The sequence below is a fragment of the Carettochelys insculpta genome, chromosome 2 (assembly GCF_033958435.1).
Source record: "Carettochelys insculpta isolate YL-2023 chromosome 2, ASM3395843v1, whole genome shotgun sequence".
In the NCBI taxonomy this organism is placed as follows: Eukaryota; Metazoa; Chordata; order Testudines; family Carettochelyidae; genus Carettochelys; species Carettochelys insculpta.
Genome location: NC_134138.1, coordinates 59,295,938 through 59,319,472, shown reverse-complemented (window position 1 = coordinate 59,319,472; position 23,535 = coordinate 59,295,938).

The following is a 23,535-nucleotide window of genomic DNA, read 5'->3' as shown; positions in this document are numbered from 1 at the left end:
CTGCTTTTTCAAAGTTTGTAGTTTTCCCAAATTATGCAACCCTCTTGAATCTGAAAAAATAAACCAGAAATCCTATTGAAATAGGTCATCTGGGGAGAATTCTGCCACCTCTTTCTCCCAGTAAGGCCAGGAAAACTTCAAGAACATCAGAGCAGAGTTTGTTAAAAGCCATTTCGGTTTCTGCTCCCTGTGGAATTCAGAAGTGCACAGGTGTGCAAAAATAATGAGAAATAAATTAAGTCACTTTTCAAGTCTCAGAACGGGTTCTGTTTGGAGTCAGTTCTAATTTGGGGTGAAGGTCTGGCAAACTTATTTTGTCTGAACTGGTGCACTCATATCCAGGTACAATGCAGTAGACCTTAAAATCACAGGTCCTAATCCTGCACCCATTGAAGCCCATGGTAAAATTCCTACTGATATCAATAGTGCAAGATTCAGGCTGCAAGCGCCCAAAGACTTCTGACATTTTCCACTAAAGTAAGAAAGGCCAAATGTTATGCTAAAGCAGCAGATTTTCTCTATGTTATTTTTACCTGAAATAATCAACTGACGCTCTACAGCAGGGTGAGCAAACTTTTTTTTTTCAGGCCCCATTTTTGTCCCTGCAATTAACAGTCCCCCCCCTTGTCCTCCCCCCAGCCTGTGTAGTGTAACCCAACTGATGGACATTTCAGATATGCTGATATAAAAACAAAAGCTCTTGGCATGTGTAAGAAAATAAGTGTGCAGAAAGTAAAAACTTTATTAATTGGTATATACATGTGAATACACATACATAAAATGGTAACATATGTCAGCATTTGTAATGAGATGGATGAGCCTGAGACCCAGCAGTCCACCATGAAATTTCAGCTCCCCTGCCACCAGGGGCCCAACCCCTACTTTGTGCACCCCTGCTCTACAGTAGCACAAATCTGGCTAGGTCAGCTTTTGGTAGCTGCTGGTACTATGACAGACATTTGTCAAAGGAATATGGAGCAGTGGATTTTTAATTATACAGTAACCAAGACAGAGTCAAATGCTTGTCCCCTTACACAAGCAGTGCACTTGGTTTGTGGCTTCTGCTTTTGCAGTGGTTCTGGGTTCAGTGTTTGAAAATCATACTGCCTTATCACAAAAGATGACATTTCAAAGCACCAACTTGAAATAGAACAAGCTGGCAATGACTGGATGAAGGTTGTACATGAAATGCATCTGTGCTTGTACAAAGGCACTATTTTTGTGTTTTCCAACCCCTCTTTGATTTTAAAGAATTTGGTTTGAATAGAGCTAAGCTGCAGTCTCAGTGTAACTAGTTGTAAATATGGTAGCTATTTTATAAAGTATTGCGATCATTTTCTTTGACTAAAGTTACAGAAATTCTTTGAATTTTATATTGGGAACTAAATTTGTAATGGAAAATGATGTTTGATGGTGTTTAAATGCAGAGTATGTTGCTTTATAAAGCATTGGGCTCTTTTAAGTTGTTTTTTTTTTTTAACTTCTTGACATGTGTCACAATTTGGAATTCTGCTCTCATGGGATAAATGCCAGATTACATGGTGTAGTATTTTTATCCTCTGTACTTTCACTGTAGAGGCATACAACATCAAAGAAGAGGCAGATCATTCACATCAGCAGAAAATGGAATAGGGCTATAATATGCTTGCTTTGATCTCTCCTTCTAATAATTATCTTGGCTACATGCATACATTGAAAGTAAGATTTGAATTAATAAGGCCAAGAGACCCTGGAAAATGTAAAAAGGATCACTGAATACTAACTTTGACTATCTTTAACAAGATAAACTGCAATTGAGTCTACAAGGTTGTGGATTGTTAATTTAAGGCATTAATCCTGAAATGCTATTCGTTCTTAAACTTGTCATCACTATATTCAGGAGATGCAACCTGTGAAATTAAGACATTATCTCCTTAAAATCCACATTCACCCATCATAGTGGGTATTAGCTGGTACTCATTTGGTTTTACATAGGTTTTCAAATAGCAAGGCCTATGGTAAAAATCATTAAATTTATATATAAAAAAAGACATCATTGCACAGTCTGTTATCGTTATAACTATTCTAATATTGCCTTAGGAAAGATATTATGTTTGATATGGAAAATAAATCAAATCATCCACAACCACATAGGATTTACACACAGGCAAAGAGCATATTACATACCAGGTCAGTCTTTTGTGTGTGTGTGTGTGTGTGTGTGTGTGTGTGTATATACCAGCGATTATTGCTATATTGTGTTTTGGGAAGCAGATTTTCCCCTGAGCAAGTAGAAATTTACAATGTAAACAAAGTGGATGTGTGTGAGAGCTTCACTTAGTTAATAGCTGTTGCAGAAGGACAAAGTGTACTGCAGCATATTGGTCCTACACAGTGAAAATACTTATCTTGCTTTATAACTGATTGTCTATTTCCTGTGTGAGTTACATTTGTAGTGGGTAAAATAGCAAGATATTCCCATATCCAGAATTTTACAAATTATAATCAGACAATCTTGGGTGTACAGCTGTACAGATGGACTCAGGCTATGTTGGCCAGGTTGACTTAGATACATTTTATATGGGATGCAAGTTCCAAAAAGGCACTTGAAAAAGGCCACTTCCACAACAGCAGAGGTGAACGTTGTCCTCAAAATCCCTGTCAAAGGTTGAGAAATGTTCTTTGAAAATAGAGTTAGCAGGGCAGGTGTGTAACAGATCCACATGCAGAAAGAGCTGCTTTGAAGAAATGCTCTGACTGCTGAAAACAGGCACCTTCCTTTTAATCGTCTGAACTTACCTGTCAATGGCTGGGAGTTACAAGGGAAGAGGTTGGATTCAGCAAGGAGGTTAGCAATGGTTTTGTTGAGCTCTGAGATCATGCACTTCTAATTGAGGCATAAGCAGCACAAAGCACTCTCATCACATCGCAGAATATTATCTGCCAGAAAATCAAACGAGTGTTTGTGATCAGGTGTAGTTATGAGGAGAAATTTTCTGACAAAGCATGTGTGTCATATAAAATCTAGCACTTGCTGATCAGTGGGAATGTGCTTCCTCAATCATAGCTGGCCTGCTGCCCCAAGATTCATGTACTGCCGGGAGTTCATGTCCTTGTGATTCGAAATTCAGAAAACTGTTGGCTGTGGCTAGCTGAGTTCCTTAAGCATGGAAGAGTAAAGTCAATGGATTTGAAGTATTTGCTGGCAGCAATTCCTGTATAAATAAAATCTATCAGTTATTATAGGTTAATATAAGTTATTTTTTTCAACTGAACCAAGTCCAGCTGTGCCATGCTAGGATTTAGGCTCCTAGCAACCTGGTTACTTCAGAGACAATAGATGAGAGTAGAGGTGTACCTTCTTAACACTGCCAAACAGTGCTGCAGTACACGATTTCTTTCCAATTGCCCTGAATGACTGTGGCACAATATTCAAAAGGAGGCTAATATAAAACACTCAAGATGTGTCTAAAATAGAGAGTTTTGTCAACAGAAGGGGCCTTCTGTCAACATAACACAGGGAGTGTGCGTGCACACAAAAAGTTCTGTTAACAGAGTCTCGACAGAACTCTACATTTGTGTCGACGGTGTTATCCCTTGAAAATTTGAGGAATAACGCTCTGTTGATGTCAAAAGAAGTGCAGTGTAGACATTTTTGTCAACAGAGAGGGCTTCCAGTTCACTGGGAAGCCCTGTTTGAAGAGCTTCCAGTCAGCCATTCTGTCAACAAAGAGCCAGACAGCCTGGCCACTCTTTGTCAACAGAGCCGATTGCTCTGTCCATCTGCTTTTGTGTGTCAACTCTGTTGACAAACATATGCTCCTAGGCCATGGCTACACTAGCCCACGCAGTTCAAAAGAGGGATGCCAATGAGCCACTTCAGCCTATGCTAATTAGGAACTGCCATGAATATGCAGCGCCCCATTAGCATAATGGCAGCTACATGTGTTTTGAAAGTGCCGCTTTCAAAAAGCACGTTGCTGGTGTAGACAGGGGTCTTTTTAAAGGACCCCCTGGACTTCAAAAGTGCCTTCTTCCTATTTGGTTTTGGGAAGAAGGGGCTTTCGAAATCCAGGGGGTCCTTTTGAAAGGCTTGTCTACACCAGTGGTGTGCATTTTGAAAGCGGCACTTTCAAAATGCATACAGCTGCCATTATGTTAATGAGGCACTGCATATTCGTGGAGCAGCTCATTAGCATCGGCTGAAGTGGCTCATTAGCATCCCCCTTTCAAAAGGTGGGGAGTAGTGTAGCCACAGCCCCCATACAGGTATAGCCTCAGGGTGATTTGGGGACATAAGAGGCTTCTACCTCTCAAAAGTCAAGGTCAGATGGATTTATAAATGCCCTGGGTTACCCTATTACAGTGTAAGCATTCAGAGCAGTTTCATTTTATACATGTGCCTTAGAAATATTCTAAGTAGGTGCTGTGGTAAGAGAATATTGTGGTAAACAGCAATCAAAGCTTAACCTGTTTTATTCCTGTTTTAAAAAAAATTTAACATATTATAGCATTATATTGTTTCTAGGACTTGCTAATTATTACAGAACTCTCAGGACACAAAGGTTCTCCCTAAAGATCAGAGTCTTTCCTAAGTAAACAACAAGCATTTATATCTGAAATTGTTTGACCAGATGGGATTCTTCAGGGATAAACTTAGATTCCTTGTGTTTTGGACCAGTAGAATTGGGAATACTTATGACCTAGTGACTATTGCATATCAGAGATCGCTGGGGAGTACTCGTGTATTTTAAGAGGTGCAGAAGGTTATCTTCCTCTGTCATCTGCAGTGCTGCACAAAATGGTTCCAAGGCAGGTCTAAGGAAGATGCAAAGCTGATACAACCAACTTTGCACCATCCTCCATGGACAACTCTGGACATGTCAAAGTTGGAGGGGAAGCTGAACTGTCATGTGTGTTGAGAACAAGAGGAAGACCACAGCTAAGATTCAAGGACACATGCAAAAATGCCCTGAAAAAATTCAACATCGATCCAAAATCCTGTGAATCTACATCATCAGATCAAAATACCTGGCGACAGCTGCTATGACAGGGCACATCGTCCTTTGATAGGATATGTGCAAGCCATACAAAAGAACTTCATCTTAGAAGGAAAAGGTCTCCGACTCAAGAATTCAGAAATAGACTGACATGTGGTTATTGCAATTGACTGTGCAAATCCAGTATTGGATGGATAAGCCATGGGAGAAGCTGCAGACTCAAACACTGCCCATTGATCCTCACCATGGCTGCTAACCACCATCTCTTGAAACAAAATGGGGCCATATTACTATAGGACCATAGAGGCTCGGTCATGCATCAGGGCAGCTTTCAGTGCTTCTGTTTTCTATGCTGGCGACTGAACTGTTTGAAAACAGAGCCAGGACCAGCTTGGCTTATTTACTTTCCCCTAGGTCCTCTGCCTAGCTCAGTACCACCAGGGAGGAATCAGGACCCCAGATCTTGACCGTACAAAATTACTGGGTGGGAAAGAAGGGAGGGAGATTAACTATAAATAGAGTTAAAATGAAAAAAAAAATAATGGCCAAGATGAAAAATGACCTTCTGATTAGATCTATGGATAAAAATTCACATTCAGCCCAAATATTCATTAATTCTTAACTCCCATTATGTCCATTTATTGTGGGAAATTTCTGGCATGTTGTCTGATATTTCCCATAAGAGAAATAAGCAGTCTTTACATTTAAAATTTGTTTTTCTGAAAATAGACACCTTTTCCTAGCTAATGATTTATCAGAGCTATAAGATGGGAATTAATAAAATAGTATTTCCACAAACATTTTTTGTAAAACAAGGACTAGGCTGTGCTACTGCTCTTTCTTCACTTTTCTGTGAACATCCATGATTTTAGTTTGTTTACATGGGTTTGGGGACATTTTATCCATGCAAACATAGGTATTCAAATATGAGATAAAAACATTCTTACAAATTGCATAACTGCATCTAATCTGAGAGCTTTTAGGTCTGAAGACAACTTTAACAAATATCTAGTCCTGTGTCCTTTTATTCCTTCTGTACCAACCACTTCTTGTGATTCAGGAATCATGCCCATGTACTCAAGCTGACATTCAGGAGCCTGCAGAGTTCCTGGCACTGCTTAAAACTTTCAGTTTATGAGCAACTATAGAAAAGCCAAGCTCACCAAAACATGAGTCTCTCATTAGAGGACAAAAGACCTAAACGTTCTTACTGCCCAGCTCCAAAAATAATGGTGGCCCTTGACGCCTATTTCAGAACATTTAATCCATCATTTTCAACAACTCTTCTATAGCTTCCTACCAATTAGTGCTCCAAGGAAAGAAAGAACTTCCTTTCTATTGCCTTGATCACTTTTATTGATTCAGAACTGAAGTTTTCAATCAAACCTTGAAATTTTGGATTGATCTTTTAAATTTTCAGTCAAAGAAAATGTTGATAGGAGTGCCTAACTATCAGCTGTTCATGAGTAATGCCAGAATTTCCTTGTAACTCAGATTTATTGAAAATACTGTACATTCTCATTTCAGAGTGCTCTTAAATGTTTATTTTCTGAAGACAGACTGCTGCAGCTACATTAATGTCTTACTCCATCCACCCTAATCACCCCAACCTTCATTGGCTTCCTATCCACATTTTATCCAGATCAGAACTGCCCTGTAGTTTCAAAACAGCAATTACTTGCCTCCCTACCTTATTTTATTTTATTTTAATTTATTCTATTCTGCTTCCCCTTCTCCTTTCTGAACTCTCCTCACTATATTTCACTCAGGTGCCCCTTTCACATTTGGTACTCCATTGATCTAGGAGTCTGTGTCTTCCACCAACAAGAATGCCTGAGTCTTCTTCCCTCTCTTGAAATCCCACCTCAAATAAATATTATAGGCTGTGACAAATAAGGTACCAGCTACCTCTCTCCACTTTTCACTTACCCCAGCCACTGTTCTGTTGATATGCCACACCTTACCACCATTAATAGTGCAAGAATCATTATCCACATTATAAATACATTCAATTGCAACTGTCTTTCTTTTTATTCTAGAACCTCTCTTTATATCATGTCTTCCTAGCTGCATGACAAATCCCATTAAGCAACTTTTCATTGTTTTAATTTCTACTGTAAACATTTAATTTGGAATGTGTTATGAAACATACCTTGTAAAAAGTTTCATGCAAAATAAATATGGTGATCTCACTACAGTCCCCCTGGATTGTCCAAAAACCACCATATGATTTTATACACTTAACAATTCTCCCAGAGTAAGGAGTAGAAGGGCTCTGATGGTGGGGAATAGGATTAAGATGTATTTATCCAATGGCCATTGAAGTCAATGAGCCAGATTCTCATTTATGGTAAATCCCTTTACGTCACTTTGGCAGGATAAAGAGCTTTAAAGTGTGCACAAATTACATACATTTTTAAACACTTTAAAGCCCTTAGTATCCCTGAGAATCAGGCCCAGCCTGAGCTCTCTCTCTATACACTTGAGTGATCATTGCATCAGGCAAAATATTCCTGTTATTAACCCGTACTGTTAGCACCTCCTTGTCATAAGCATTAAAATTCCACTACATTAACCATCACCTTCTGCCTAAAAATAAGAAAAGGGGAAAAGATAGCACATGCTGTGTCTTTTACACATTGTTCATATCTGATTTTATAATGGCAATTGCTTAAAACTTCAGTGAATGGACAGGACAACACAGATCTTCAGCTCCCTTACTTGGATGGCTGGCAAAGTGGAATTGCGATTATTGCTTATTCGCTCACTTTTTCCCCAAGAAAAATAAATCCTTATGCCCTTCATTTTTTTGCAATCCCAGTGAAAAACAAAATGCGTAATAACATGATATATTTGGCCTGCTCCTGTTAACATTAAATACTGCCTTTTTAATTTTCATTTCCAATAGAAGATATGTGACAAATGACATAGTAATTTTCCTATTCCTTCATGTTCATGAAACATTGATAATATGATTTTTACCTTCCCTTTGTTCTCAATTAAATGAAATGTTCCAATACAATTAATGTGGCCTTGCAATTTAGTTTTTCTTTAGAGGTTTCTCTTGTCTCTGATTAACAGCATTTTCTATCCTTTTAGAGAACCCCCAACTGCTATTCAGAATGTTTCATTATGCCTGCCAGCTATAAATACAATTGTGAACCAATATCATTTTAATTGTTTCACTAATAACTTGTTTTAAATGATTCAACAGTCATCAGGAAAGATAAGTGCTCTTGTACCCTGCAGGCTTGTAGGGATGATGGTATGAGGCAATGTAACAGGGTGCTGTATCAGAATAATGAAACCGTATGTGCAAGATAATGACAAAGCACTTACATTGCTGTAAAGATAAATGAAAACAGTAGATCTTCTTTTCACTGTAATATAACATCCATTTCTATCTCCCATTTCAATCATTAGACCTTACAAACAGATTATTGCACAAATACCCATATGCAACATGTCCCACCAATAACCACATGCTTCCCTCTATCCAGGCAGATGGTGAAAGATGGCGTTAATGAGCTTTACAAATGCTCTTGTTAATTAACAAAAATTGTTACTTTCTCATTTGAGGGGGGCTTATAAATTAGACTTAATTACTCTAGATAATTGCAACTGCCAGCAACTGTGCAACTCCTTCAAGTTCTGTTCTTTCAGTGGCAAATCAACAATTGCAACCCTTGCCTATTTGTGTAGATGAATTTAATAAGCAAACAGCCCTTTTATGTTAATGGTTTACTGGCATTCATGGGTTTGGCAGGAGCAGTGTGCTGGGGGAGGGTTTGCTAATGGCAGCACATAATCACATTAATTAAAATATAACTGCCATTTAAAGATTTGTAGTATGGAATTAGAGCATGTTGGGAACTGAGAAAATCAAGCTAGAGTGCATATTAGCACCATTACTCTGTGCTCCCTGCACAGCAGTTAGCAACCTCATGTGTCATAAATATAACTTATGAGCTCTGTTTTCTTTGAAATATATGTTTTTACTTCACTCATTAGAATGTAAAAATTTGCAATGTCTGCTTCAGAGGGTTCAAAATAAATTCACTAAAAGCAGAGTCCCCTGATCTGGCTTTAACAAAGCCCTCAACATTTTTTTTTTGGTTATTATTACCTGTATAATTTCTTTTGAAGCTAGATTGTAAATTTAAGGTTCACTATTGCTATCAGTTCTACACTATTACCTGATCTAATAATGCCGTGTGGTTTTATTGGGTACCTAACACATACAGGCCTTAATTTGATCATTTTGGTTCTGGGAATATTGGTGGAAAATATTAACTGCTTTAGGGTTGCTCACAAGCAGTGAGAGACTACAGAAAAACTCTTTCAAGGCTCTTTATTAGCCTGTTTCCTGGATCCCACATCAATTTATAGATATGTTTTGATCCAAATCAATTCAACTTATACAGCTTTTATAAAATTGTTGAAATGTCTTTTGCTATACAGTATAGTTACCTCTTGCTTAGATGGCTGGATAAAGTTACTGGGGCAGAGAGTCTCCCCTGGAGACAATGACAATCAGTTCTCTTGAGGATTATGAGAACATGAATGCGAAAGGTCAACCACTGTGAATATGTGAATTCTACCCCTTTCTAACACTGCATAGAGGCAATGCATTATGTTTTGCTTTTACTTTGGTCTTCAGTAATAAGTCACAATTTTCAAATAGCTACCATGCTATGGCACATGTGATACTGCACAATTTTCCAGCGTGCAAAATAATTAACTGCAAAATCTTACTTATCCCATTGTAGTAATTTTGTAACTGTTGACTTTTAATGCTTTCCCAATTCCTTCAAAATATACACTGATGAAATGTGTGTGTGTGTGAAACAATGACAAAACTCACCTTGACTACAATAGGGTCAGGATTTTACACCAGAAGATAAATTCTCATCAAATGAAGGAGCCACAATTAACCCCCGAACACATGGACTTATATGCTGAGAACATGAAATTAGTGGTGGACCCTTCATCTATTGCTATCCCGCAAAATACTGCCACTGAGAAACATTTTACCATCTAGCAATGCAAGTTTTATGATTCTGCAGCTAAGAAAGATTACTTTACTTTCAAAGCTGACAGTGTGTGTGCCATTGTACTACCAGCAGCTCTTAGTTTGGTGACTCTATAGGTACCAAAATACCCATCCAAACTGAAGATAACCATAGACCAGTCTCTTCAGCACATTTCCCACATATGAGATTTATGGGAGGACATTAAATTCAGCTTTTGATTTTATGCTGAGCCACAAGTCAGCTGTACTATGCTAGGCTCTCATGTTGATCACTGCCACAGTGCACAAGTTAATTTCTTATTTTCAGTATATTGTTACTTACATAAAATTATCAGACTTCCAGAGCCTCTGAGGCATCTCTTTAACAGCCACAAAGTACAGGACCCACAAAGAATATCTCAGCACTTTGTCACAAGCCCTTATATGACTTATTCCTGAGGTGAATATTATAAATAAACATATTTTTACTTTTCTCCTTAAACTTTTAAAACATATTTCCATAATATAATCATACATCTAGGCAGCTCATACACAGGGGAAAAATACCACATCCCTAGAGAATGCTCAGTCTTTGCCAGACATGCTTTCTGTGGGGCGTGACAGTCAGATGTAACCACATTGTGGATATCTCCTCACTTTTCCAATAATGACAGGAGGAGACAACACCTTTTATCTTGGAAGAAAATCAACACAAATCTATAAGCACTCCATCCTATACAAATGCAGCAAACCCTCATCAAAATACAGCAGTCATGGTCATTAATCCAAAACTCAAATTAACATAGTTGATCACTAAATAACCGGTCAGCAAGCAATGATTTCTTATTCCTTACATCATTGCCAATGAAACTCCACCTTTGTTTGTACTGCTGCATTGTGGTTAGATGACACCAAAACCCAGCTCTTGGCTTGGCTTATCCCTCATAATGAGTTCTTACTCCCAAAAAATTGAACTAAGAGTAGCCATGGCGCGTCCTGTCCAACAGCAAACACAGAAACGCCACGACTGTATATATAAAAACCTTCAGATGTCTCCACATCATCTGTGAATCAATGAAAAAAAACCCATAGAAACAGAAATCAGTTTAGTCAACAAATGCCTAAGTTTCCCAGCAGAGCTCATGAAGATGAGGATTGCTATAATGATGAAGTTCCTCATGATAACAGTCTTAGAATACACTAATATCTGCACAGACACTGCCTAACATTATGTCCTCAAGTCTCTTCTCTACCACATGCTCAGTACAGGAGATTTCCAGGTCAACTCTCATAATGGCTCACACTCTAGACTAGATCTGTTATCTATAGATGAACATAGGAAACCAAATGCATAGCCTGTGCTGCCTAAATTATTACCTTCCACTCAGATAAGAGATGCCAGCCTCACAGATACCCTCTTACAACCTTCAGTGGTAAGAGACTCTTTGACTGGTCATGAAAGAAATGAGACAAATCCAAACTGACATGTGGCTGTGGGGGGACACCCTTCCAACCTCTTTCTTCAGTTCTCTGTTTAGCTATTGGCTGTATAAAAAAGGATGAGGTTAGCTTATTGGCTGTTCTCCTGTGCCCTCTTTTGCCCATTTGAACTAAGCTGTACCTCTGTGTGCCACACGATGCCCAGGTCTGTGGAATCCGGGCTTGTGGGCTCACTGTGTCCAAGCCCTTGCCTGAATAGCCACACTACATTGCAAACCTGCATTTATAACTGCTAAACACGGGTCTCACAGTCATGCTAGCACATTTGTACTGCTGTGTACAGACCTTACAACTCAAGTCTGTGACTTGACTTCTGTCTACACTGCAACATGATAGGGCTTTGACCCAAGTTACAGTGGGACTAAGGCTCTGATCCAGGCCCAGGAGGCAACAGATTGCAACTGACCTTCAACAATGAAGACATGCCTTAGAGGAACAATAAAACCAGTCTGCGAGTCCAGATGTCTACTTCCAATATGCTTGAAGACTACAATACCTTTCCTGCCTTGATGAAGCAGGAGGAAGGAAATGGCAACAAAGTTGTCTAAAACTATTGTAACTTTTCTAAGAGGGCTGATGCACATTTCTGCTAGGACCACTGATGTTAATATACTTTCTCCATCTGTGAATATATTTCACTTATATGAAAGTTCCCTAAAAGTGAATAAAAGGGATTGTAGAAGCTGTCAAAGCTAATTTATGGACTTAATTTGAACAAATGTATTTAATACTTTTTTGCAGTATTTGTCCAATTCTATTCATGTAGCATCTCCAAACTGAATGTCTATTTTGATCTCTCCCACTTTCTCCCTCTCTTGTTACAAGAACACTCATCCCTCATTGTATGAGCACAATTGGTTCCCAAATTTCTGCTTGTAGGTGAAAACTCATGAATGCGACACTAAATTTCCATTAAAATACATGTAAATAATCTCTGATTCGTTCCAAGTTCTAAGGTACATCACCTTCCATATCTTTAGTAGATGTAATAGGACTTTTTTGATGTCGAAGGTTGAGGATCATCAGTTTTTGAAAGAAAAAAAATGTTTAAGTGTGGTTTACTTGGCAGCCTGTTTTTTCATTTTGTAAAGTTCAAAATAACAGGCCAGGGAAGCATTTAGTTCATGCTTGAAAGCAATACTTCTTTCAAAATCTGGATAATTTTCATCCAGTATTTGCATTGCCGCTTCACAATATTCAAAAACTTGAGAGAGTTTTTTCGTGTCTAATATTCTCAGTACTGCAGTGTCTTCATCAGATTAAGCACCTTCATCCTCTTAACTTTTTTTTCTTTCTTCATCGAGTTGAATGAGTTCTTTGTTGGACACTTTTTTCATTGTGAGAGTTTAAAACTTCTTCAACATCATCTTTGTCAACTTCTTTGACTGCAGCTTCAAGTGCCAGCTTCACAATTTTTTCTTGAATGCCTTCCATAACCTTGTCAAAGGCAATGAAGTTGTGCACAAATTTCAGCAGCAAGGCTTTCCACACACCGTTCATACTTTTGAGTGACTTTGTCCCAGGCTAAAGCAATATTATCTATTGCCATTTATATGTTGTATTTCTTCCACACCTCTAGTACTGTTGGCTTGTTTTCACTGTCAGATTCTGCAACAAGGTATTTCGTGACCAATTGTAAATAATGTGCCTTGAAAGTGGCTAATAGACCTTGATCCATTGGCTGAAGGATCGAGGTGGTGTTAGGAGGCAAGAAAAACATTTTAATATTGTTGGCAAAGTTTTCAACATTAATAGGATGGCCAGAAGCATGATCAATTATTAAGAGACATAAATTGTCCAGTTGTTTTTTACACTATAAGATGCAATAAAGGGAGAGAGATAGCTGGTTATGTAGTCTGTAAACATTTGTATTGTCACCCATGCCTTCTTGTTTGATTGCCATATCAATGGTAATGAGGCTTTATTCCATTCTTTCAGTGCTCGTGGGTTTTGTGAGTGATACACAAGTAGAAGCTTCAGCGTGACATCACCTTCAAGATTACCACCAAGGAGTGGTGTGGGATGGTCTTTAGATACTTTAAAGCCCAGTGGTTTTTTAGTTCTCTAGAAATAAATGTTCGAGAAGGCATTCTCTTCCAAAACAGTCTTGTCTCATCAATATTGAAAATCTGCTCAAGTGAATAGCCTCCTTCTTCCATTACCTTCATGAACTCTTGGAGAAACTTCATTGCAGCTGTGACATCAGCGCTCACCTTTTCACCTGATGTACAAATGCTATGCAAATTAGAATGATTCTTGAATCTCTCAAACCAAACATAGCTTGGCTTAAATTTAAGATCCTCCACACCTGCTACTTCTTCTTCTTTGAGCTGTCAGCTTTAAATCTTCAAACAACAACATAGCTTTCTCTTGAAAGCTCAAATTCATGTTACCTTGGTTGTAGCTGTCGATCCAATGGGTCAAAAGTCTTTCTAGTTTTTGCATAATGACATCTCTTGTTCATGTTATACGCTCCAATTGCATACCACCAACAGAGCTTTCAGTAACTTCTTTCATCTTGCCTTTTTGAGAAAGAATTGTACGCACAATTGAAGAAGACAAGTTCATGACTGCACAGATATCCGTATCATGTTCACCTTTTCCAATATGCTCCGTAATTTCTAGTTTCTGAGCTACACTTAATGGCTTTCTTGCTTTCTTTGCTTTACTACTGTGGGAATCACTCACAATGCATTTTGAACTCAAGTTTCACAAGATAAAGATGGTGATTCAAGATAAAACATATCACTGTAAGAGCACTTAAGAGATGCACAAAGATCACAAACACAAGACCCATGCTGATGCACCAAAGAACATCATGGGAGAGCATGACATCAGGAGATACTCATGCAGGGCTTTTTTCCCACCATCGTTTTTCCGAGGGTGGCCATTCTTAAAATGTCCTGGGCAGTATGTGGCTCTTTGAGCAACCACTGGCGGCTCCCACAGCTCCACCCCTGGGTCCCTGCCTGCAGATGAGAGAGCAGTACTCAAGGTGCTGGTCCTTAAACCCATTAAACTGAGCCCTGCTTTGTCAGAGAAGCAGGTCAGGGATCTGCCCCTGCCACACTGAAAGTTGCAGGAGCCAGAGGGCTGAAAAGAGATGTGCAGCCAGGCGGAAGAGAACATTACAGCTGGTGAAGAAGCATCAGCATGTGGCATTCCTTTTGAAAGGTAAGTGAACCTTGGGTTTGGGGTGGGGGCAGTTGGAGATAGCTAAAGGCTGGGAGTAATTTGGGGCTATGGGGGCGAGGATTAAAACCTGGTGGTGGATTAGGTCTGCAATTTGGGACTGTGGGGGCTAATACAATAAACCCTTGAGTTACGCAGGGGTTGTTCCTGCAACCTCTGCATAACTCCAATTTTTGTGCAATGGGAGTGGAGCCTGGAACAAAGCTCCAACCTGGTTCTATTCTCCCCGTGCTTGTGGGACCAGGAAATTGATCTGACTCATCAGCTAAGAGCCTTCTCCCTGCTTTCCCCCAGCCGCAGGGCTCGCAGAGAGACACATGGCTGGGGGAAGGGAGGGAGAAGGCTCCAGCCATGGGTCTGCAGGTCTCCTCACCCCTCAGCTGGGACCGCTCAGCTGTGGAGCTGCAGGTCTCCCTGTCCCCCCAGCCAGGGACCCTGTGGCTGGCTCTGCTCCAGCCGTGGGGCTGAATGGTCTCCCTCCCCCATGACACTTCCCTCACACCCTTCTCACCTAAACTTGAGATGTTCACATGTTGAATGGGCATATCTTGGCAGGGTGTTACTGTACTTGGCAGCAGGTTGGGTATGTGGGGCAGGCAGGAGTTAAAACCTGGTGTGGGTTGATTTAAAGCTCATATTAGCAGGGGAAGTTCACTCATCTAGTGAACATAGGTAGCTGTATGTGTCCCTTGCTTTCAGGTACATGTTTAACTAGGGGAGATACACATCTCCTAGAATTGGAAGGGACCTCTGGAGATCATCTAAGTCCAGTTGCCAGCTCTTTTGGCAGGGCCAAGCAAACCATCCCTGACATCTCTTTGCCTCCTCAAGGATTGAGCGCACAATCCCAGGTTTAGCAGGCCCATGGTCAAACCACCAAGCTATCCCCTAAAGTGTAATTGGAGATATGTATCTCCTAGAATTGGAAGGGACTTTGGGAGGTCATCTAGTCCAGTCCCCTGCCCTCTTGGTGGTGTCAAGCACTACACCAGTATCTATTTGCCCTAGCCAGCCACCATGAAGACTGAACTTATAACCCTGGATTTAGTAAGCCACAGAGCTATCCTTCCCCCTGTACATGAAAGCGGCCTTCACCCCAGATGGGATAGGAACCCACAATCCTTAGCTTAGAAGGCCCATACCTTATCCATTAGGCCACTGGGGCACACAATAATTTGTGGAGGAAACAGTCATTTTATTGACATCTGCAGGCAAATAATTCATGTTAGTGCCTTGCAAAACTTAAGGAAGAAGGAAATAAAGCTATAACCAGCTCAGAGATGTTAGGGTAATGATGCTTTAGAAATAAACTTGGTGAAAAGAGAAGAGTTAGCTGCTAACTTGATATAGATTTTGATTTTTAATATTTTATTGACTGGAGACTGATAGAACAGCATTCGTCCAATTACAGTGACTTTTGCACATAAATCCTTTCTCAGAGCCCCCATTAACATAACTAATCAAAACATTACCACATGATCAGAATGTGAAGGATTAACAATATAAAGGACCTGATTTTAAAAGCTTTAGAAATACTAGTAACAATCAAGAAATATACAAATTAAGCTTATTCAGTAAACTGCCACTGTGTACTTTTAATGAATAAATGAATGCCAGGAGTGCACTGTACAATTTACAATTTATTCAGTAAGGATTGTATTCATCAATCTCAACCTTTTCTTCTTCTCATTTAAAAAATATTGTGGCATGGTAAATCTGGTGTTTATTAAAGTGGGGTGGAGGAGGCTAATACTGAGAAGCGCCAGGAAGAATGATAGCAGATACTGCAAGAGATTCTCCACCAGGTTTTGCCAATGTAGCTTCTCTTTCAGTTGAAACACTCCCTGCTATATTTGCACTGGGTGTTGTAAGACAGGCCAATGTGCCAGCTTGTGTGTGGGGTAGGGCTTCCCTGTCTCCACATGTGCACATCATACTACAAGACCCTACCAATGATGATGAAGGCTAAGATTATGTTAAAGAGGTCATAGAAGTAATGGATTTCATGACCTCCAGAAACCTCCATAACATTTTCTGCTTTGACTCCATGGGTGGCATGAGTGCCTGATCTTCCAATGCTTTGCAGCTTTGAGCCATTGCAAGCGGTGGGAGAACCCTATACCTCCCGACCACAGTGGACAGCAGGGGCCTCAGAGATGTGAGTCACAGTTCTATCCTGTGTTATGAACTTGATAAGGTGGTAAAGGAACAAAGTAAGGAACATCGTGAGCATTATAGTTTCATTACTATGTATAGATCCTGTTTATTCAGCATTGTACACAGAGATAGACCTGCACAAAAGTAATTTAATGAAATTTAGATTAAGTCTTTTCACTAAACTTTGCAAAAAATTAACAACCAAAAGCAAGATTTCTTTTTCAGCATCTTTTGATGATGGTACAAAATGGTGATCTTTTTTTCTTAGGTACATTTCCAGCCTCTTTGTAATCCACATGTTCTTGAAGTTAATGGCAATTTTACCATTATCTTCAGTCAGTCAGAGTGAGGCCTTAAGCCTTCAGCTCTGCATGAGCAGGCTGTTAACCAGGACATTCCTGTTTCTATGTAGAATCAGATTCAGGAAATAATATTAACAAAGAGGAAGCCATGCTAGTCTATACACTATCAAAACAAAAAGCAGTCAAGTAGCACTTTAAAGACTAGCAAAATGGTTTATTAGGTGAGCTTTCGTGGGACAGATCTTGGTCTGAAGAAGTGGGTCTGTCCAAGGAAATGATATTATAATTCATTCATATTTTCTGTTCTTTCAGAATGTATCAATAACATTCACAGAATGAAGTGATACACCTGTATCTCTGAGACTTGCCTATGGTGTTCTGGCTGCAATGATCTAGCAAGTTTTCCTTAAAAATACCATCTGTATTTTTCACTTTCTTGCTGGTTTGCTGGCTGTATCATGGGCTACATCAGAGAATTCAAAAGAGAACTAAAACCTGGCATTGCAATTGTCATTTTAGATTAAAATGAAAGATGCCAGCAAGCTGTTTATAATATGTTTATTTCTCTGTAAAGGGTCACAGAAAATAAGTCTTTCCCTTCTACTGACATCAGTGGATACAGATTGCTGACACATCAGTACCAGTTAAGGCACGAAATTTTCTTAGGATAAACCTACACTGACATCAGTGAACATAAAATTCTGAATGCCAAGAACAAGTCAAATAAAAAGCAATGTTAGATTAGAAAATTTTAATTGCTTCCCTTTTAAGATCTGTATACTTTTTGATTAGTAGTAGCTAAACTCAATCATGGGGAATGATAACTTGATGTATGAATGAATATGTTCTCCCTGCTTATGACATCAGTAAAATCCCTTGGCTATGTCTACACTCGCCCCAGAACTTCAAAAGGGGCATGATAATGAACCTAATCAAAATATGCTAATAAGGTGCTGTCATGAATATGCAGTGCCTCATAAGCATAACGGCTTCCACTTTCAATCACATGCCACTCTTCTCCAAGGGATCCTTTTCGAAAGCACCCTGCACACTTCAGAACCAAATAGGAATAAGGGGATTGCGTAGTGCGTGGGGTCCTTTCAAAAAGGACCACATGTAGACAAGCTGCGCATGATTGAAAGCGGCAATATGGAAGTGCCGTGGCCGCCATTATGTTAGTGAGGCACTGTATATTCATGGCAGCGCCACATTAGCATCTCTCGATTAGGTTCATTGTCATTCCTCTATCATAGCCACTGTGTTATTGCTTTCTATTCACTGCAAGCCTATATACTCTCTCTAGCTATACAAATATGCAGCAATTATGAAGAAATTAAGTCAATTAAAAAGTTCTCATGAATACATATCTGCATTTGCATTTACCATACACTGAGATGTTTAAAAGGTTTGATATAAAATAGTATATTTTCAATTACTGAAAGATAAATACTATGTAAATATTTCTCTTGACTGACCTGTTTCCTGATCAAATAGATGTCAAGTCCATAGCATTCATTCTGGCTGCATCTACACTAGTAAGTTCTTTTGAAAGATTTTTCAAAAGAAGGGGCTCTTTTGAAATATCCAGCAGAGTGTCTCCACACAAAAGTGTGCTTCAGCAAGTAAATCAAAAGAATGAGGCACTCCTTTCGAAATTGCTCTTCCTTTCCCATTTCAGGAAGAGTGCCTCCTTTCAAAAGATTCTTTCAAAAGAAAATGTGTGTAAATGCTCTGAAGGCCCTTTTTTCAAAAAAGAAGGCCTCCTGGGGCCTGATTTTTCGATTCCTGGCAGGTTCTTTCAAAAGAGTGGGGCTCTGTGGATGTTCTTTTTCAAAAGAACAGATCACTCTTTTGATCAATTTGTTTGTGTGTGGACACACTCTTTCCAAAGAAGCTCTTATGGAAGAGATCATCCAGAAGGGCTTCTTTCGAAAGATCTCTAATGTAGACATAACCTTTCTGTTTTATACTTTGTATACACATTTCCCACTTCCCTTCTGAATTTCACATACTGGTGCTTCACTAAAAGTCTTAGATGAAAAGAGATTAAAAAGACCAGGGCTGTACACCTAGCAGACAGATAAGAGTGGACATGGCAAAGGCATATAAAATAATTAATCTTACGCAGAAGGTGTATTTTGAACTTTTATTCTTCATGCCTCACTTTACTAGGTCAAGGGGACATAACAGCAAATCCCAGATGAAAAGGAAGTACTGTACTTTTCACACAGGCCGTGTCTACACATGTCCCTTCCTTTCGGAAGAGGCATGTTAATGAGGATCTTGGGAACAGATTAAGGAAATGCTGACATGCATATTCAGTGCCTCATTAGCATAACTGCAGCCAGACACACTTTGAAAGTGCTGCTTTGAAAACACAGGCTGGCTGTATAGACGCAGGCACTTTGAAATAAGTACCACACTTCAAAATTCCCTTCTTCCCAAAACAAACTGGGAATAAGAGAATTTCAAAGTGTGGGGTTTCATTTCAAAGCGCCTGCAACTATACAACCTATCTGTGTTTTGAAAGCAGCACTTTCGAAGCAAGAGCAGCTGCCATTTTGCTAATGAGGCCCTGAATATGCATGTCAGCACCTCATTAATCTGTTCTGAAGTTCCTCATTAATATGCCCCTCTGAAAGGGGGAGGCATGTGTGGACACAGCCACTGTTCTTAAGTACATTGTGGAACTCTGCCATAAGAATATCTAGTGATCAATAATTTAACGTGGTTTAAAGAGGGATTGAATTTTTATATGGATTGCAAGGCTATCTAGAATTATAACAGTAAATACTATAAGCTAGTTTGGGAATGAGATAAAACCTGATGCTTCAGGGTTCATACCAATCTATAGCTTCTAGAGGCTAGGAGAAGATTCCCCTTGGGATACATGACTTCACATATGCTTAGCAGGAGGGGTGTACCTTCCTCTGAAAATCTGGCATTTGCTGATATCAGAGACTAGTTAATAAACTAGAAGAACTATGTGTGGAATCCAGTATAACAGTATCTAAGCTCCTATGATGTGCTTCCACTACTGGAGAAGGGAGGAAAATGGCTTTGAGGGATGTGCTGTTTAATGGTGTGTCAAGAAGCTGTAAATGATCAGTATAGAAGCTGATACCAAGTGACTTTTTGTTGTGAATGTACACAAATATCCAGAGAGATTTTATCATTCCACTTCTATGTAAGTGATAAGTATGTGGGCCAATCTTGCATGCACCTTCTGCAAAATGTAATGCTTTTATCATCAGAGCACTGTGTGGGTCACCTGCAAAGAGAAACAAAGGAGTCTCAATCTACATCTCCAAACCTCTTTGAGTTAAAAGATCAGCTCCATTAAATTACAGGATCTAGCGGATGAATAAATGTCTCTAGATAGTCTAAGCACTAAACAAGGACCAATACTGACACTCTCTGAATGTGGGTTTCCTTATCCTCCGTCACCTAGCAAAGCATCTCAGATGCACACCAGTTACATTTCCTGTAAGGGGCACAACCTGTGACAATGCATCTAACTGGGTCAGCTGCCAGGAGTAAACCTAGGACCATGAGCTGGTGCAGCTGCTGCCCAAGACAGAGGACCAGGACTCTTAACTTAGAGACAATAGCAGGCTAAAATCTCTTTCTGTGGTCCAGCTACTAGGCAAAGACCTACAAAGGGTTATGTGATTGACACTTATACTGCATACAGATTCCATCTGTAGTCCATTGAATTTACAGGGAACCAGTCACAAGAGAAAGCACTATATCAAGTAAAACATCTTCACATTTGAATATTAATTATATTTATTGTTATTATCATAGCTATAAGTTTATGGTTAGATTAATCTTCTAAATGTCTTTGATTTATCTGACTATACATAGCTTCACTTTTTACATCTTAGCTGCGTCTACAGTAGTAAGTACATTTGGAAAACCTGACCTTCTTCTGTAAGAGCATATGGAGCGTCTACACACAAGATGCACTCTTTTGAAAGTAAATCGAACGAACGTGGCACTGCTTTTGAAAGCATTCCTCTGGTCCCATAATCGACAGAGCACCCTCTTTGTAAAGATTCTTTCAAAACAAAACATGTGTAGATGCTCCCCAAGCCATTCTTTCGAATGAGGAGTCTGCCAGGGCACCGGCAAGCTGAGGCTCAGAGACTCCCTGGCCGGCAGCAGCAGAGCTCTATGCTCTTTGCATCCAGTCACCCTTAAAGTCCCATGGACCCAGAAACCCCATGGCAAGAAGCTGAGAGCAAGCTGGCAGCAAAGACACAGGCCACAAGCTGCATGCCCTCAAGGACACCACCTTACAGTCGAAAGAGCACATGGTCAGCAGCCAGCCACCACAGAAGCCCCAGGGCGGTTCCCCTCAGAGTCCTCACAGAGCTTGCAGGAGCCTTGCCAGCCATCTAAAAAATGGGCTTCCTCCTGGACTGAACCAGAGTTGCAGGACCTCCTGGAACTGAGGAAGGAGAAGGAGGTCCTGTGAGAGATGGCTAGCGAGCTCCATAATGCACCCCAGACCAGGTGAGGAGCAAGGTGAAGGAGCTCCAGCAGGGCTACACCTGAGCCCAGGACAAAGCCTGATGATCAGGGGCAGGTCCCACAACCTGCCCCTACTAATGGGAGCTCTGGAGCCTCCTGGGGACCTGGGACACCATGCCACCTCCTGCCATTCTGGACACCATGACAGAGGAGCCACACACAGAGGCAGAGGAGGAGCCGGGACCCAATGGGTTGCACCACACAGCTGGAACTGGAATCTCCATCAAATGGTTGACCAAGGAGGAGGACCTCATCATTAACCTCTCTCACAGTCATCCAGCTGCGCAACAGCCAGCCAGGAGTCACCAGGCCTCAGCAAGGGACCCTTCAGTAAGTACCTAGTGGGGTGCACACCCTGGCTTGTGGGGTAGGGGTGCTACAGGTGCCAGCAAGCCACCCACATGCCCAGCGGCCCCAGGCTGAACACATCCTAGGTTGCTATGGATCCCAGCATGCCGTAATGGCCACTGGCAACACTCAGCACCCATCCCCCTGCACAGTACTGCGAGCCGAATATGCGGGGAGGTGTGGATGGAGCCAGACCATGGCTGGGGCCTGCTTCACAGTGGCAGGGACCTATTTACTGCTTGCAATACCCCATAGCCAACATGTCATTGAACGGGAGTGGGTTGCTGCTGCCCATAGGAGAGTACAGGGCATGGCCCTTAGGGTGGTATTCAGGGACTGACATGCCACCCATCTCTTCCTTTCTGTCCATACAGCTGCACCATCAGAGGGTCAGGAGAGCCCCACTACCTCAGTCGTGCCAGACAGCCCACCAGAGGAGTAGGAGAGGGTCCAGGCACACCACATCCAATGGCATGGAGGCCATGGGGTATCATGTCTGCTGAGGGTAGTATGACCAGTGTAGGGGTGCATCAGCCAGGGCTGCAGGGGGTAGGCAGCATCCACCACTGTGTGGAGGGGAATGGTGACATCCTTGACCTGGTGCTCACATGAAGGGATGTATGTCCGGGCCTCTATGCAGAAACCCAGGAAGGCCAGCTACAATGCTAGGAGTTGCTGCTGGGGCTCCATCAGGCATTGAGCTCATAGTCTGCTCCCTGAACAGGCTCTGCATTGCTTGGAGCAGCTCAGCAGGCCTCAGCGTGTTCAGGGCAAGGGTATTTAGGAGAGGGCCTTTAAAGGAGCAGCTGGCTGTGGGCCCTGGAAGAGCTTGTCAGCCAGGCAACCCTGTCCGTGGTGTTTCCTGCTCCGTTCTTTCAAAAGAGAGCCTGTAGCTGTGTGGATGCTCTATTTCGTAAGAGTGGATCGAAAGCTCACTCCATTTTCTGTGTGCAGACATGCTCTACAGAAGAGAAGACTGAGGGGTGATTTAATAGCAGCCTTTAACTTCCTGAAGGGGAACTCAAAAGAGGATGGTGAGAAACTGGCAAAACAAGGAGTAATGGTCTGAAGAACAAAAGGAGAGAAGGAGGTTGGGTACTAGGAAAAACTACTTCATCAGGAGGGTGGTGAAGCACTGGAATGTGTTGCCTAGAGGGGTGATGGATTCTTCATCCCTTGTGGTTTTTAGGTTCTGGCTTCACAAGGTCCTGGCTGGGATGACCTAGTTGGGGCTGATCCTGTCTGAAGGAGGGGGCTGGACTAGATGACATCCTGAGGTATCTTCCAGCCCTATGATTCTATGATTCTTTTGAAAGACAGTCTTCCAGGAGATATCTTCTGGAAGGTTGGATTTCAAAAAAGCGCTGTAGATGCAGCTATTGTGTGTAGTGTTGTTATTGTTTTTTTAAATATGTCAATTAGTTTAGCATGTAGGAGAGAAAAAAGTGGACGGAGAACTTTGCTAAATGTCAACGATTTAAGCCCTTTGCAGCACATAATTCCTGTTTAC